The following is a 14,795-nucleotide window of genomic DNA, read 5'->3' on the forward strand; positions in this document are numbered from 1 at the left end:
TGGTATTGCTGGGTCATACGGTAGTTCAATTTCCATCTGTTTTAGGTATCGCCATATTGCCTTCCACAGTGGCTGTATGTATTTACAAGTCCACCAGCAGTGGATAAGAGTTCCTATCTTACCATGCTCTCTCCAACATTTTTGTTCTCAGTTTAAAATTTTTAAAATTGGGCTATAGTCATGGATGTTAGGTGGTATCTCATGGTTGTTTTGCCCTGCATTCCCCAAAGGGCTAACGATTGGGGGAAGTTCTTCATGGGTTTATTAGCCATTCAAGTATCATCCTTTGTGAATTATAGGTTCAGGTCTTTTGCCCACCTTCTCAGAGGGCTATTAGTTTCCATAGCTATTAGTTTCCTCCTCCTTCTCCTCTTCCTCCTCCTCCTCCTCCTCCTTCTTCTTCTTCCTCTTCTTGTTATAAGCTTGTAAAATTCTGTAGATCTTAGTAATTAGTCCTTTGTCTGTTATGCCATTACTGTATATCATTTTCCAATCAGTGGGCTCTCTTTTTACTCTTTTAATAGTCTTTGATGTGCCCAAGTGCTTCATTTTTAATTGGTCCTATTCATCTATTTTATCTTCCATGGAGTGTGTTTCCTTTGTTAATTTTGCTAGCTCATGTATTCCCTGCACGAGGACTCCTAGCTTTGTCCCAATTTTCCCATTGAAGATCCTGATAGCCGTGGGTCTTACCTCTAGCTCTTTAATCCACCTTGAGTTTGTTTTTGTGCATGGAGTGAGATACGGGTCTTGTTTCAGTCTTCTTCAAGTGGATGTCCAGATTTTCCAACACCTTTTATTGAAGAGGATGTCTGCTTCCCATGTAATGTTTTTTGGGTCTTTGTCAAAAATTAATTGTCTGTATGTGAATATTTTTATTTCTGGGTTTTCTGTCTTGACCACTGGTCCAAGTATCATTATACCAGTACCAGGCTGTTTTTACAACTGTGGCTGTATAGTAGGTTTTGAGGTCAGGTAGTGTAAGGCCACCTACTTTGTTTTTCTTCTTGGGGAGTTATTTGCCCATCCTGTGTTTCTTCGCTTCCCATTTGAAGTTGATCATGTTTTTTCCATTTCTATGAAGGATGATGCTGGAACTTGTATTGGGATTGTATTGAATTTGTAGATTGTTTTAGGTAGCATTGACATTTTCACTATATTGAGTCTTCCAATCTACGAACATGGAATATTCTTCCATTTGTGTAGATTCCTTTTGGTCTTTTGTTGCAATGTTTTCTTTGTACAGGTCTTTTGTTGTTGTTAGGTTTATTCCCAGATACTTCAGCTTTTGTGTGGTTATTTTGAATGGTACTGATTCCTTGTTTTCTTTTCTGTATTCCCACCACTGGTATCCAGGAATCCAATTGACTTCTGCTTGCTAACCTTGTATCCTGCTACTCTACTGAACTTCTCTATTGTTTCCAGCAATACTGATTACATTATTGATGCTCTACACCATTTTCATCCTTCTTTTTGGAGTTCCCATTTTATTACAGCTCTTATAACAATCTATGTATCAATTGTATCAAGCGCATTTGTACATATGTTGCCATCATTTTTTCCAAAAAATTTACTTTCTATTGAGCCCTTGGTATCAGCTCCTCATTTTCCTTCCTCTGCCACCTTTGTGCCCCTTGATAAATTATAAATGATTATTATTTTCATCTCTTACATTGACTGATGTCTCGTCCCCCCATGGTTTCTTTTGTTCATCCCCCTGTGTGTGTGTGTATGTGGGTATGGTTATGTGATGATCATTGTGAGCAGTTTCCCCCTCCTCTCCCCACCTTCCCCATACCCTCTTGGTATTGCTACTCCCATTCCTATTCCTGGATTCTATGGATTGTGAGCTCTTATCTCTTATCTGTACCTGTGCACATGCTTCTGCCTAGGCAGTGACTGGGCAGGACTGGGGTCATGACAGTAGGGCATGAGGAAACCTCACGGAACCCAGGAATACTGTGTTTCATTGGTGCTATTCTGCTCCCTGGTTGACTCTTCTCTTCCTTGTGACCCTCCTGTGAAGGGATATTCCTTGTCTACAGATAGGTTTGGGGTCTCTGTTCTGACCCCCTTCATTCTCAACAATATGGGTTTTGATTGTTTGTTTTGGATCTTCTGATGCCTGTTACCTGATCCCATTGACACCTCATGATTACACAGGCTGGTGTGCTTCTTCTTTATGGGCTTGTTGCTTCTCTGCTAGATGGCCATTTGTTTACCTTAAAGCCTTTAAGACCCCAGATGCTATATTTTTTATAGCCAGGCACCATCTGCTTTCTTCACCACATTTGCTTATGCCCCCATTTTATCTTCAGTGATTATACTAGGAAGGTGAGCATCACAGAATGCCAGCTTGTTAGAACAAAGTATTCTTGCATTGAGGGAGGTCTTGAGTAGAGGCTCGAAGTCTGTCCACTACCTCAGTGTGTACATAGGCCAATACCTCTATTTTTATGAATTAATCTATTTACATATGTACACACTGATGCTTATACCTTTATCCATAGCTTTGCTTCTTAGATTTTTCCCATTTCCTTTTACCTTCCTCCTGCCCCACCATCATGTTCAGCCTTATTCTGCCTCTTAGTAATTCTTCTCAGCTAAATTGCTGTTGCTCCAACACCCCCAGGATCTCTATGTCCTCCTCTTTGCTGATTTTAATTCCCTAGTTGTTCCCCGTCTATGGCGTTGTTTGCTCATGTTCCCATCCCCTGTCTCCTTCTCCCCACAATTTGTCAGTCCCTTTGCTTTCTCCTCAGGCTTTCTTCCCATGTCTATCTTACATAAGTAGGCAAACCAACAATAACAGAGACCAAATAAAAAGAAAATAAAAGATTGAATAGAAAGAGAGAGCGAGAAAAGGCATACATATCCCAGATCTGTCTGCTGACCTTTATGACCATCTCCCCACTGATCCTGGGGGAATTCCGGGAACTGCCTATCCTAACCTGAAGTTTATTTTGGAGGCTTTTCAGGGGCTTTGTGGCTTTACTCCTGGTCTGTTATGTTCCCTTCTTAGTTTGCCCTACTGTGGGGTGTGCAGACCAGACTAACTCCCTGCCATGTGCCCCCAATATTGTCCTCTGTCTTGTTATGTTCCACTGAGGGGACATTATGTCTCAAGCTATTGTCAGTCCTACAATCTTCTCTGTGCCTTAGCAACTCCATGCAGGGATGTTGTCCTCCAGGGTTGGTGGACCAATATAGGGTCTAGACTGTCACTCTCCTTTTCCTTTTTTTTCTTCTCTGTGGGTGCGATAGTTTATTGTGCCCGCCTGGCCGATAAACACAAGTAGGATTAACTGAAGGGCAGAGGGATAAATGGCTCGGTGAGCCTCGCCTTGCTTGTTCTGTGCCTCAGTTTAAAGGCGTACACTACCTGTAGGATGCCTAGCCTGTGGACTGTGTCGCTATAAGTTGAGGTCCCTTTAAGCCCACACGATTGGAATGTTCAACTCTGGAGCTGGGGACTGACAGTTGATGACAGTTGGGGACCTGCCTTGCTGTTTGCTGCCTGGATATATATAGCCCAGCTCTCTACAGAAGGGGACTGGTAACTGGCAGCTCTCAAGCCTTAAAGGACTGCCAGTGTCTCACTGCTTTATAATTTAACTGTTAATTTCTTGAATTATCTATCTGTATATAATTTAAGGGTTCATTTCTTGTATTATATATCTATCTTTATAAATATATTTATATATAATTACTAGCAATCTGGTTTGTCTCTCTAGAGAACCCTGTCCAACACAGTGGGCACATTCCCACTTTATTAACGTAAACTCATGGTCCCCTAATGTTCCCATTTAATTTTTCCAGTTGCTGTTGTCAGTTTGATTCTTAAAAGAGCACAGTGCTCCAGGCAGACCTTTTTACTAACTGGGCTAAACTATCATTCCTTCTTAAGAGTTCAGAGGGTCTTTTTGGTTTAAAGTTTAAAGACTTTAAAGTTTATCAGGGCAATAATTTCAGGAGTTCAGCAACCCTCTGTGGCTCTAGAAAGTCTAGAGCCCGTTAGAATTTTGAATTCTGTTCTATATTTTTCACCTTTGGCTCAGAATTCTTGTAGGATCTTTGATCAACATGTTCAGTTATGGAATCCAGGCATCATTCAGTTCTTCTGGTCTCGTGGCAAAGGCAGCAGTTATGAATTATGACAAGTAGTCACACATTCATTTCCTCCTACTGTTCCTGACTGTTCTTCCTCTATTGTTACCACTCAATGGAGAACAATTGCTGAACCTTGGATGACCACATGCAAGCTTTTAAGAGCTTATAGCTTACTTGGAGGTAGAATGGAAGCACTAAGTATATAATTAGATCAATTAATAAGATGTCCCATGAAACCATGACCCAGAGCCTCCAAGCCAAGAAAGCAAATCCCACGAGCGTTTGGTTGTACATTAGCAACTACTTTTTGTTGTTGTAAATATATCTCTAGTGCAACTTTTGCCATCTTTTTACAAGTCTACAACTTGTGGATAGCAATTGCAATAATCAGTTGTGCAATCCTACCCTTAATCAATTTGGTAATTCAGGTAGTCCACCTTTTCCTCCTCTCTCCTGCCCTTGGTAACCAGTAATTCTTTGATGTCCATGCATTTGCCTTTATTGGCTTTTGATATGCAAGGTTATGCAATATTTATCCTTTTGTAATTGATTAATTTCACCCAGAATAATGCCCTCAAGCTTCGTTCTTACTGTAGCATGTATCAACACTTCATTTATCCTACTGGTTGAGTAGTATTGCATTGAATTCGAGGGTGTATCCCCCTCCTAAAAAAACTGGAATTTTTTCAAAACTATGTATTTAATTTTTTTTGCAAAACAACCTCATCACCTTCAAAGTACTCTCGATTGCACTTAATACATGTCCCCAATCTGTTATTCCATTTTTGGAAACATTTTTCAAACTCATCAGTTTGGATGGCTGACAGCACATCCCTTGTTTTTTTCTTCACCTCTTCTATGCCACCATATTGCTGTCCTTTCAAGTCCCTCCTCATTTGCATAAACAAAATAGAAGTCACATGGAGGGAGGCCAAGTATGTAAGGTATGTGGGGCAAGAAAGGCATGCTTGTTTCTTGTCCAAAACTGGTGCAATGGGATGGCTGAATGAGGAGATGCATTGCCATGGTGGCAAAAGCAGTGCCCCTTCTGCTACAAATCAAGACTTTGTCTCATACTGTTAAGCTATCTTTTCAGAACCTCTAAATAGAAAGCTTGATTAACAGTCTGACCTGGTGGAATGAACTCCAAATGCATCTGCTCATTTGGAGTTCCCCCTCACATCAAAAAATCAAATGAGTGTCATCTTGATCTTTGATTTCACTTGACCAGCTTTTTTTTTTGGGGGGGGGGGTGAGGTGACAATGGTGTCTTCCACGGGCTTGATTGATGTTTGTTTTCAGGTCATCAGAATAGCACCATGTCTTGTCACCAGTAATGGCCTTGGAAAAGAAGACTGGGTCATTGCAGGACTGTTCTTTCAAAGCATCACATGTTTCCACTTAACCTTCTTTTTCCTGGTCATTCAAAACGCAAGGCACAAATTTCACAGTAACCCTTCTCATTCCCAAATCTTCCATAAAAATTCACTGAACTGAGCCCCAAGGTTGTCCAGATAATTCCCCCATCTCTTCAGTGGTCAGTTGTTGTTGGGCTTCAAGCACAAGTGCATGAATTTTGTCGACATTTTTGTCTCTTCAGGAAGTTGATAGACGTCCAGAACGAGGTTTGTCATCAATTAACATTTCACCTTTTTTTGAAATGAGAAAACCACTCATCACTTCAGTTTTTACCACAGCACTGTCCTTTTAAACCGCGTTCAACATCACAACAGTTTCTGTGGCATTTTCCTCTAGCAGGAAACAAAATTTCACAGCCGCATGCTGTTCTCTTAAATTGGCCACCACCAAAAAACGAGGTTCAAGTGAAAATGCTTGTACAAAAAAAATTGCTGTGACCAGAAGAGAACCTTCCGAGGTGACGCCACTGGGCGCACTAATTCAGAGCAAGTTGCTCCATGCTTACCGAGTGGGAAAAAGAAGTACTATGAAAGCTCTGCCTCGGGGAACATTTTTCCATTTGTGGCTTTAAAGGCTATTGGAAAATGGAATTAAAAGAACTTCTTGAAGTTCCTTGAATGGATTACATTTTGGTTATTCATTCATCTGTGGATGACCATATAGGTTGTTTCCCTCTTTGGGTTATGACTACTGGAATTAGTGTTATAATGAAAATTTGTGTACAAGTCTCTTTTGAGCCTTTGATTTCAACTCTTTTGACAGCATAGAAGCTGAGACACAGGGTCTTCTATCAGTTTCTTGAGGAACTGCCCCCTTGTTTTCAACAATGGCTGTACTAGTTTGCGTTCTTGCCAGCAATGGCTAGGTTCCTAATCTCTTCACATCCTTGCCAACATTTGTTACTTTCTGTTTTCTTGTTCTTCTCTCTTAATCTCTGCCATTCTAGTGGAATATAGGCTATATTTTTTCTCCCTGGTAAGATACTTTTATGAACAACAAGCTTTCATTTTTGTGAAGTCTCATTTATCTGTGTTGCCATTTGCTGCTTGAGCTTGTTTCATATCTCATCATCTGTTGTTAAAAACTAGGTCCAAGATATTGAGAGTAGCAACACCAGTAGGATAAGGGGAAGGTGGGGGAAAGAAAGGAGAAATCGATCACAATGAACTAATATAACCACTCCCAGGGGCATGGAAAAGAGAAAAGTGGGCGAAGGGAGACATCAGTCAGCATAAGATATGAAAAATTAATAATAATTAGTAAAATATCAAGGGTACACGAGGGACGGAGGGCGGGAGAGGGAGGGGAAAATGAGAAGCTGATCCCAAGGGCTCAAGTAGAAAGAAAATGTTTTGAAAATGATGATGGCAACAAATGTAAAAAATGTGCTTGATACAATGGATGGATGTAAGGATTGCGATAAGAGTTATATGAGCCCCCAATACAAAGATTTTTTTTAAAAGAGCATGAAGAAATGAGTCAAAATTATGCCAAACTGCATACATTTTCAGAAGTATCAAAACAGTGATAGAAGTCTCACCTTTCCATGTTGGCTCCATTCTCAGCTAATGCCCCTTATACGGAGTCCATCAGTAGTGGCTTCCTTGCTGTTCTTGTGCCCACCAGGTTTCAGCAGAGGTTCTAGGCTAACAAGGACGAAGGAGAATGGTCTGGTGATCTGGTTCTCAAAATCAGCTCGTGAAATCTCTATGAAGCACAACAGTCTAATTAACCAATTCTGGTCCAGGACCAGCAAACACATCATGCTGTGGTAAAGTGGAAGGGCATCCATGAGTAGGGGCCTGGCTTGACAGCAGCTAACAGCTGCCTTGCATGTTGCAGAATTCTTTTGAAGCTATTATGAGGTCATCATGGTTTTTTTTTCATCATAGTATTATGAAGCACCAAAGAGGCTTGCTGTCATAACACACAAGCCCACATCTCACTCGCTTAGCATAACAAACCTGGATAGCTCAGCTGTGTACCATCTGACACAGGTGTTCCAGAGTAGCTCTACCACTGTGCGGCTTAGTCCTTAGGATTCCTTCCTTTCCAGAGGTCAGGAACATGGAGGACCATTGTGGGGACACGTTTCAGCCAGGGCTGGCAGTGGCCACACCCCTCCCTGCCCACGCTGGCTGACGGCCCTGACCTCATCATGGATTCCCACTCAGGTGCAGACAAGATGGGCAGGGTGGAGATAAGGACCCACGTCTCATTTAACTCAGGGTTGTTGGGCTTTGAGCCTACTAACATCTTGGGTCAGATCATTCCTTTCTATTCTGATTCATTTTATTTGTTGTTTTTGTTGGGATAGATTCTGCAGCACATGTCCCAGTTCAACAATTTCTACCTGTATAATTCAGCAACATAGATTACATTCTGTGAGTTGTAACCCTTCCGGTCTTACTTTTCCTAATGGCTCCTCCCCAACTCACAGCCCCCTAAATTCTCTGTCTGATCTTTTGAGTTGCTGTTGTTGATTTGATTCCACAGAGAGGTTGTTGTTAGTAGTGTCAGTTCTGACTCCTAGTGACACCATGGAGAACAGAATTAAACATTGCCTGCTGCGACACCCTCCTCGTAAGGAGCCCTGGTTGTGAGTGCTTTGTCGCTGTTTGTTGCAGCCACTGTGTCCTTCCTTCTGTTGATGGGGTTCCTTTTATTGTAACTCACCCTTTATTGTGCTGATGTTTTCCGCCAAGAACTCACCTCTCAGCTTTTAATCAACACTCCGGATACTCCTTCCAAATAGATTCTTCCTTCTTCTGGTTGTACCCTCATGGGCTATTCAATATTCTTCATCCACAAGATTCAAAGGCACCCATATGCCATCCATTTTCCTTATTCTTTGTTCCATGTTGCTCGCATCCGAGGCAATTGAAAATACCTGAGCTGGTCAGGCACACCTTAGTCTTCAAAGTGGCATCTTTGATTTTAAACAGTCCCAAGAGGTCTTTTGCTGTAGATGTGCTCAATGCAATGCATGGCTTAATTTCTTGACTGCCGTTTCCATGGGAATTGACTATGGATCCAAGTAAAATGAGCTCCTTGATGTCAATCTTTTCTCCATTCACCATGCTGCTTATTAGTCCAGTTGTGAGGATTTTTGGTTTCTTTATGACGAGACGTCATCTGCACTGCAGAGTGCATTCTTTGATCTTCATCAGTGGGTGCTTCAAGACCTCTTCATGTTCAGCAAGCAAGCAAGCTTCTATTATCTACATACTTCAGCTTATTCTTTAAAAGCTTTATTGGCACATCATTTACATAGCACATGCTTCATTAGTTCAATCGTTCAGTCATACCAAGGAGAATTACACAATCATTACCATATCAATTTTAGGACATGCCTCCCCACGGTTGAATTGCCTTTCAAATGAGTTGTGCAATCACAATCAATTCTAGCCCTCTCTCCCCACTCCCACCTTCATTTCCCACTCCTGAAATTCCCCTCCCCCCTATCACCCACTCCTCACCCTGCATCCCCTATTAAACCCTGTATCAGTCATTATCACTATGCATTCACTCCTCCCGTGGGTCACAATGTGGGAAATCCAACAGAAATGATAAAAATGAAATTCTAAATATGGTGGTAATGATAAAATAATAATATATGTGCTTTATACAATTGATGTATGTATATGTATGAACTGTGAAAAGAATTGTATGAGCCCCAATAAATTGTTAAAATAAAAAAAAAAGATTTAACAGGTAGAATTTACCCAAGGACAAAGTGCGATGGGTTGGGGAAGAAGGAGGGATTGAACCAGAAAACGCAGGAAGGAATTGGGTTAAGGGATGATACATTGAGGGGACAGCAATGGATTAGTTGAAACAAAATGTTTATCAAGTGTTGAATACAAGACTGATCACCTGTGAAGCATCACCTAATTCAAAATTTTAAGAATTTGACAACTAGCTACCCAAAATAAAATGTATGACTTTTGCTGTAAAAAAAAAAAAATATAAAGACCAAAATGCAAATAATGAGTAAGAAAGAAAAGACCCTCATCAACATTCCAAAAGCCAGGGAAGAAATTTCTCTCATGGAACAGTAAGAGGTACTTGAACCCAGAAGTAGGTCTATAGGGAGGCCATCTGGCCAAGTATGTAGTACAGTAGTCTCTGCCACACAGCAAGGCTGCTTTGAGACTTTCGCCTGTGGTTAAAGCGGACCTGTCAGTGGCTCAGTCTGATCAGATACTCTGCAGATGGGCTCCCTCTGTCCTTTGTAGCCTTCTACAAATTGGGTGTTCATAATTTTAGCTCTGACACTTTTCCCTTCGCCATATTGAATCACACAAGCCGGTGTGCTTCTTCCATGTGGACTTAGCTGATTCCTCACTTAGAGGCTGCTTGTTTGAATACGAGCCTTTAAGACCCCAAACATGATTCTGATTGATAGCTGGGAATAGTCTACTTTCTTCCCCACACTTTTCTGTAGCATCCTTACCTTCAGTGATCCTTTCGTGACAGTGAGGATCGAGCAGGGCCACGTGATCAGAACAAAGTGTTCTTGAATTGGGGCTAGAGTTAAGTAGGACCCCAGCCTCCATCTGCATGTTCGTGGGGTTTGCACGTCTCAGGTTTACTCGAGCAGTCGTAATATGACAAAATCATCATCCTCCAAAATCAACTGCATCAATAGCAGCTACAAGTCAATCAACAAGCCACAAGTCAACCCAACAAACAGAATACATACCCCCCCCCCAAAAAAAAGAAAACCAAAATCACACGCAAAAAAAGCAAGCTGTAAGCAGGAAAGCAAAAATCCATATTATCAGAGAAGTACAGCATTGACAATCACCCCACCACCATCCCCGGGGCTAGGTCGATTGTATTATTATCATCACCCATTTCCCCAATGACCCAGCACCCCAAACACCGAGTCTATGTGAGTACAGTTTCACCTTGAACTCCAACTTGCCCCACACAGTTCATTTTCTCATTTGATTGGGCTTTGTTGACCCTAAGTATGGGGGTTGATGCCAGTGGGGGGCTTTCTGGGCCAACTCTCTTAAGTGTAGAGCTCTGCTCAATGCACAGTGACTCTGTGGAGTCACTGCAGGGTGGGCACTGAGGCCCTACACGTATGGTGATCCTGGGTCCCCTTTGAGAAGCACCTGCTGAGTCAGGGTTACCCCCAAGGCCCAACAGTCACCACTTCCATAATCCTGGGGTGGCCACCCTGCTTCCTCTCAGATCCAAGTACCCCAGCCTCAAGTCCAAGGGTGCAGGCAGCTTCGAGGTAGGGTCCAGTTTGTTCAGCAGGGCCTCTATGTTAATCCTTCTGGTGTAGCTCCTATGTTGTGTCCTTCTGCCTGCCAGGTCAGCTTCCCTGATCATCCTGGTGCCTAGTCCATGGTGAGGTTCACTGCAGGTTGGGATAGAAATGAATTCTAGTGTCTACCCAGGTCCCTAAATCTGGCCCATTGTCCCCCTAGGTTCATATACTCATTGTTTAACACCCCCTTCTCATTATGTGGTTAGTTCTCCTCAACCACCCACCATCCTCACCAACAGATTTACCAGCGTCTCCTCAGTGTAGGTTGGTCCCTTCTTGTGGTCTTGGCTGGAATTTCTGAGACTCTCCCATGCCTGGAGGTTGGGGTGGGGTGGGATGATTTGCCCCAGTCTTGTGTTGCTGTTGTATCGCCTCATGTGCATGGTCATCTCCCAATGCCCCCTTCTTAAAGGAGTGACCCCAGACCATGTGGATTGTCTTCACATCGGCTCTTGTGAAGGGTGCGAAAGGAAGGCAGTGTATGGTTCACAGCTGTAGGTAGATTTCTCTCCTTTTGTTCAGGAATTGGTTCCTCGGGTTTTTTAGATTGGTGTTTCTTTCTATAGCAGTGCACTCATCAAACACTTGTCCTTTTGTGATTGACTTACTTTACTCCGGAGAATGGTTTCCAAGCCCTTCCCTGTCATGTGGTGTTTCACGCTTTCATCACTTTTGGGGGAGCCGTGTAGTATTCCATTGTGTATGGACCACAGTTTCTTTATCCGTTCTTCCACTGCTGGGCATCTGGCTGCTTCCAGTTTCTCGCTATTGTGAACTTTGCTGCTATGAACATGGGTGAGCACGCCTCCACTCATGTTGTGTCTCTTATTTCTTTAGGGGCTATCCCGATGTTGTTGGATCATATGGAATTGTAATTTCCAGTTGCGTTAAGTATCACCATATCATTTTCCACAGTGGCTGTATGTACTTACAAGTCCACCAGCAGTGTATATGAGTTCCAATCATCCACATCCTCTCCAGCATTTGCTGGTCGCTGTTTTTGTTTTTAATTTTGACTGGCCTTGTAGGTGTAAAGTCATATGTCATTGTGGTTTTAATCTGCATCTGGGATGGCAAGTGATCAGCAGCACTTTCTCATGCCTTTGTTAGCCATTTGGACTTCATTTTTGTTAAACGGTCTGTTCATGTCTTTTCCCAATTTCTTAATTGGGTCTCTTCGTATTTATTTAGTGAACTGTTGTAGAGTTCTGTACACTTTAGTAATTAGCCCTTCGTGCAATCACACTTCAGCTTATTTTTTTTCCAAGCCATAACTTTATTGATAGAAACAGTACAGATTTCAAACCAAACATAGTAACGCTTTTGAAACACCAAAAAAAAGGGGGGGGCGGTTTGTGTGGCCTTTGTTTTCAGATGGTTACATGGTTAATTCCATAATAGCATTTACAATATCATTACTGTTGTTCGTCAAGGCCCGGACTGCCTTTGCTCTGGATACATTTGCTTGTGACATGACCAATTCTATGTCCTTAATTCACACCTGTTTCATCAACCTCTTCCTCTTCACTCTCCTCTTGCACAGTTGGAGTTTGTGTGTTTTCTTGAATGTTCAGACCGCCTCACCTTGAACTTTGAACTTCTCAGCAGCTGCTAGCTGTGCTTGCTGAGATAAATCCTCGATCTTGGCTTCCCCAAAAACTATGGAAGTGTCTGAAGCAGGGCTCTTGTAGGCATCTGGCTTTGTGATGACAAAGAGGATATTCTTAGGTTTCCGGATGGTGACCCTAGTGACCCCTGTGACTTGCCGAAGACCCAGTTTGGACACAGCTTTCGTGCCTTCTTTTCACTCGGACTCTGCTTTGCTTTACTGACTGGTTCCTCGTCGATTTCGGCTGCCGCTGCCAACTGGGCTTGTTGTGTGGTGGCCTGTGTGGAATCCTGCTCCTCAAGCTCTGGTTCTGACTCGTCACTGTCGGATTCTGTTCCAGATCCTGTCTCAGCCTGGGGCTGGGGCAACCCCTGCTCGGTGGCAGGGACGGTTTCTGTGGCCTCACCGGGCATTTCGCACAGGGACACGGAGCCAAGATGGCGGCGGAAAGAGAGCGGACGCCACACTTCAGCTTATTAATGAGTCTTTCTCACGTTCTGATGCCATGTTATTTTTCATATAATCCACTTTCTCAGATTATTTGCTTAGCGTATGGATCAAACAAATATGGTGAAAGGATGAACTCTGATCTGCATAATGTATAATAAAACAAAAAGCCCAAAAAACGCAGAGCACTCCAGGCAGGTACTCTTTACTCGTTAAGCTACACTATTATTTGATTAGGGAAAGTCTTCAGGGAGGCTTACGGATTATCTCAGGGTAATGTTGGGGCTTCATCCAGCTTCCATGGCTCTGGCAAGTCTGGATTCCATGAAAATTTGAAATTCGGTTTTGTATTTCCCCGTTTTGGTTTATATTCTTCCAGGGGATCTTGGTCAAATTTCTGCATTATATAATTTGGTTGCTGTTGTAGGACACTGTACCACACCTAGGAGCCCTGGTGGCACAGTGGTTATGCTGATAACTGCAAGGTCAGCAGTTTGAAACCACCAAGCCCTCCTTGGGAAAAAGACATGGTTTTCTACTTCTGTTAAGAGTTACATCTCTGAAACCCACAGGGGCAGGTCTACAGGTCCTGAAGAGTCACGATGACTTGGAATTGTTGGTGGCAGTGAGTGAGAGTCCAGTACACTGGAGGATGTTTTGCAACATTGCTGCTCTCCACCCAATATGTGGCAGTGCCACCCTGCTGCAGTTGTCACAACCCAAACTGTCAGCAGGGATTGCCAGGAGTGGAGTGACATCTCCCCAGTTGGGGAACCGCGAGGAACTGCAGGAGGCGTTCCGGTGGTATGGGGGTACATTGAGCTGCTAACCACAAGGTCCAGGTTTGAATCCACCAGGTGCTCTGTAGGAGAAGGATGGGGCTGTCTGCTGCCGTGAAGATGCAGCCGTGGAAGCCCCGAGGTTCAGTGTCTTCTAGGATCCCCGTGAGTCAGAACACCTTGGTGGCAGCAAGGTTTTTGAATTGCATTAACTGCAGAGCTGGAGTGGAAGGACAGGAGAGAATGTTCCAGTAGAGACCAGCCAATAGGACCATAAGAAGACACTAGGATTCTTATTGATGACGGGGTTTCATTGTTAGGAAAGGTTGCAAAACACGGATGAAGAGGATATTGCTTCCTTCAGTGTTTGCTGAGAACCTGCTAGGAACCAAATTCTCACCCGTCCTTCTGTTATGAGGAGCCACGAAGTCCAGTCCACTCATTGTGACCTCATGCGACACAGTGAAGCCAACCCTTAGGGATTTGCAGGCTGTCATCTTTATGGCGAGCAGATCGCTGGGCCTTTCTGCTAAGGCGTTGTTGGGGATTCATTCACTGTTGTACCACTAGTTCTTCTTAAACCCTGACCTAGACCTCTAGCATACAAAATAAAACCTCCTGTTCTCACAGAGTGGCCATAGAACGTGATGTTTCTGACATTAATAGAGCCATAGAGAAAGCTTACATTACGGAAGGGGACATATAGAACTGGTGATGGTGGAGGCAGCGCTGCCTGGGAGTGGGACCACCTTTTTCAATCAGATGACCAGTGCCAGCCTCAGGCCGAAGGTGACATTTAAGCAGAGACCTGCAGAGGAGTGAGCGATCGCACTCAGCAAATGTCTGGGCAGAGAATGCTGCATGGAGAAATGTCAAGGCAAAGACCCTGGGGCACCCCGTCAGTCCCAGGAGCAAGGAAGCCAAGTGTGGCTGGAGTGGAAGGAAGGAGAGGTGAGGAGATCAGAGGGCAGGTGAAGAAAGAACCTTTGTGAGGCCCCTGCTGACTTCCCCAAGGCCATTTGTACTAATGGTGCCAGCATGGAAGCTGCAACTTTAGAACTGCTCTTTGCACCTGGGTCAGCTAGTCTCCTTCACGTGGGCTCCTGCCCTAGAATAATGTCCCTCACCTGAGTCTGTGACTCAC

At 43.4% G+C, this 14,795-nt stretch overlaps 1 pseudogene; it reads right to left on the reverse strand.

The window, feature by feature from the left end:
* Positions 1-12,183: 12,183 nt before the first annotated feature.
* On the reverse strand, positions 12,184-12,870 carry LOC142433224 (nascent polypeptide-associated complex subunit alpha pseudogene; annotated as a pseudogene).
* Between the last annotated feature and the right edge of the window lie 1,925 nt (positions 12,871-14,795).

Source organism: Tenrec ecaudatus, chromosome 1 (assembly GCF_050624435.1).
Source record: "Tenrec ecaudatus isolate mTenEca1 chromosome 1, mTenEca1.hap1, whole genome shotgun sequence".
Taxonomy (NCBI): Eukaryota; Metazoa; Chordata; class Mammalia; order Afrosoricida; family Tenrecidae; genus Tenrec; species Tenrec ecaudatus.